Below are 3,330 nucleotides of genomic sequence, written 5' to 3'. Positions count from 1 at the left end.
GTGGATGAAGAATTATCAAGCTTTATTAAGTTTTATTTGTTGTACGAACTGATATAAATTACTAGTATTAAAAATGAAATGTAAATAATTATTTGTGAGTAACTAATTGGGAAGATTTTCTATTATTGCAGTTATTTTACAGTTTACAATTTGTTTTGTTTCTTTGTAATTTTGCAATATTTTGATGTATGTAACATGTTAAATAAAAATAAAAAACCTTAAAAAGAGAAAACAGCAATAATATATACTGATATTCACTGAAATAATTAATTCTTCAAATGTTCCAGTCTTTGGATAACTAACTGTTTTATAGTGGTGTGTCAATACGCCTTAAAACACAAGTAAACACAAGAAAAAACTTCAACTAACAGAGCAACAGCAGTACATACACATATACATGTGAGTTTACTAATTTTGTCTTTTCAAATGTAACGATTCCTGATGTGAACAGTGTTTCAAAACTTTTATATATCTTATTTATTATTTGAGAAAACTGCACTGAATGGCTATATCCAAGATTATTCCATAAACAATCTCCTTGATTTAAATTACATATATTTATCTTTTAAGTATTTTTCACACAATTAATAGAAAATATTACTTCATGAAACAGTGGTGACAGTGGCTAATTGCAAAATAATGTGTATACATACATGCTAACAGTAATATGTCTTTTACTTCTTCATGCTCTCATTCCTGCCGTGTGTTTTTCTTCACACTAACTAGGACTGACAAAAATAACTTAAGGGTACGTGTATTATTAATTTGAAAAGAGAGAGGGGAAAAACCATAGCATTAAGACTGAAATCTAAATAACATCAATTTTTTGCAACCACTTCATCATTAACCATTCATTTAATTAATATCAAATTCTGCAATCAATGGAGGTGTGCTGCTACAAGTGGCTGAGGTTCATTTGCACTTTGGCGCACATGGAGCTCAGGCAGGTGCACACAGCCCACCGTGGGGTATCAGGTATCCCCTTGGCCTAGGCCTCTCCCATTTGTCATGGTGAATGAGTGGTCTGCCTGACTGCACTTTCTCATTCCATTTCCTCACAGGCTGCGCTGAGGCCCTACCACCCACTGTACGCTGTCATTTCTTTAACCCCTTTTCCATTCACATGAAGTGTGGGCAATAATGCTCTCTCACATTCCTCTTTTCAATAGCTTACACGCTACGGTCCCCCACCCCCCAACCCACAGCACCCCTCCTCTCTTTACACGCGTGCGTGCGCACGCATACACGCGCGCCACACACACACACACACACACACACACACACACACACACACACACACACACACACACACACACACACACACACCTCTCTTCTCCTGGTCAGCCTACACCTCCCCTAATGGTGTGAAAAGCAAATGTTATCTGTTTCACAACTCACAGGTGTTCTACAAAAAACACTGACTCAATAATCATAATAATAAATATTAAGAGAACTCTAACATAAAGTAAAAAAAAACAAAAAAAACAGAGAATAATAATTAAAACACTAATTTATATAATATAATATATTATGACTACAACATCAACATAACCTATTTCTTCAATTAGAAACAACAAGGTCCTGGCAGATGCTCAGAAGCTTAATTATTAACCTCTTTACAAGAAATCCAGCATGCTCTCTCCTCACCCTCTCCTTTCAGTCCACTTATAAAGAAAGATGTTAGTGCTGCTCTTACTTACGTCCATAATGCCTCCCACCATCCATACTAGCTGTGATATTTGGCCCAGCCATCCTACCCACCATGTTCCACAACAGTAAAAGCCCCAACACAGAGCCCACCAGCACCCTCTCTGCAACTGTAAGAGGCAACTGGAATGGAAAACATTGTCTGTTCCTACTCAGCGAGGGGGAAAAAAGAGCAAGAGCACAAGTAAGTGTAATTGCAGAACACCCCGAGCTCATCCTATAAAGAAACTTTCCTTCTTTCCTTTTTTTCCTGCAAAAAGAAAACCAGGAAATCTCCACTTATTTCAACAAACATTTGCCTCAGCACAGGAACTAAGCTCGACTTTATTTTTTTTTCCTTTTAAAAGTGTGCAGTGAATGTCTGTGGGAGACCGGGAGAGCATACGGTGTCTAGCTCTAGCGTGGATGCAGTGCAAAGAGATTGCAGCACCATCTGCTGGTATACACAGAGTCCTAGAAAAGAATGAAAAAGAAGCAAAGAGGAAAACTCTGAGAAAGGTTGGTAGAAAAATGGGCACAGAGTAAGTGTTTGTGTGTAATACCCATTTAGGGTCATTCATTCGATATGTATTTAAGGTATTGTTTGGTGCTTTGGATAAAAAAAAATCAAAAATCCTACGTGGCTGAATAAGAAAGACCCAGATGGTGAGAACAAGTACTGTATGTCAGCGTCATAATTCAACTTTAAATCACTAACTTAGAGAGGTAAAAGTTCATGGAGGCCTCTTCCTCACATCACATTCATAACTCTGACCATGAGACATATAAACAACCGTTTTCGTTCTTGCCCTCATTTCCTTCAGTGGATCCCGTGGACAACTAATAACGAGTTAATCAGCCTGATTGCACATTCATCACTGTGATCTGTTTCTTTTTTGCAGCTGACGAGGGGAAGCATGTTTTACTTGGGAAATGAAATATTTAGTGACCTGTTGCTTTTGCCCTTCCACTGGAGGCAGAGGCCCTACAGCTGAGTAAACAGAAGGGCTGCATAGTGGACAGGTAACAACTAGTGCCCAACCTCTGCAGCACTGACCAATAAAACCACTGTTACCCCGGACACAGAGATCATACCTAAAATTAAAATATGGCTTTTTTCCTTTTCTCTCAAACAAAATAGAAATGACTGTGTGCAATTCAGAAATATTTTTCTCCGCTACTCATTTTGAGGAATAAATCAAATGTAAACTGCAGAACTGAACTTAATATGCAATTAACTTTATGTCCATAATGTGTGTACTATTGTGTATTTGAGCAGCAGTTGTATGACAATACTTTAACAATAAATATGTGAGTGTACATTTTTCTTAGCAATGGTCGTCATAAGATGATGTACAATATTTGTTTCTATAAGTCCATGATCTATCTGTTATAATCCTGATGTGGTCAAGGAACGGAGACATTTGTTGTAGTAGTGTGCTAAATCCCACAGCACTGAGAGACATGATGAAGAGATTCTACTGTGGTCCTCCTCAGTAAACCCACATCTCATACACCACAGCCAAAGAACTTCAAGGAGAATTAAGATCTTTACTTTGGGTCTATTCAGCTAACTTCAAAGACTGATATGAAAACCAACAAGACCAGAGGGCTCAGGAGATGTTGGGAAAATGAAGAGAATCA

At 37.8% G+C, this 3,330-nt stretch overlaps 1 long non-coding RNA gene across 1 annotated transcript; it reads left to right on the top strand.

The window, feature by feature from the left end:
* The first annotated feature begins 1,258 nt into the window (after positions 1-1,258).
* LOC127352142 (uncharacterized) lies at positions 1,259-3,026 on the top strand. Its single transcript, XR_007881047.1, has 3 exons — positions 1,259-1,891; positions 2,055-2,205; positions 2,589-3,026. It is a non-coding gene; the product is annotated as an uncharacterized LOC127352142 (long non-coding RNA).
* The last annotated feature ends 304 nt before the right edge of the window (positions 3,027-3,330 follow it).

This window comes from Dicentrarchus labrax, unplaced genomic scaffold (genome assembly GCF_905237075.1).
Source record: "Dicentrarchus labrax unplaced genomic scaffold, dlabrax2021, whole genome shotgun sequence".
Taxonomy (NCBI): domain Eukaryota; kingdom Metazoa; phylum Chordata; class Actinopteri; family Moronidae; genus Dicentrarchus; species Dicentrarchus labrax.
Note: the sequence above shows the minus strand (reverse complement) of the source record. Positions and strands in the feature narration are given on the sequence as shown.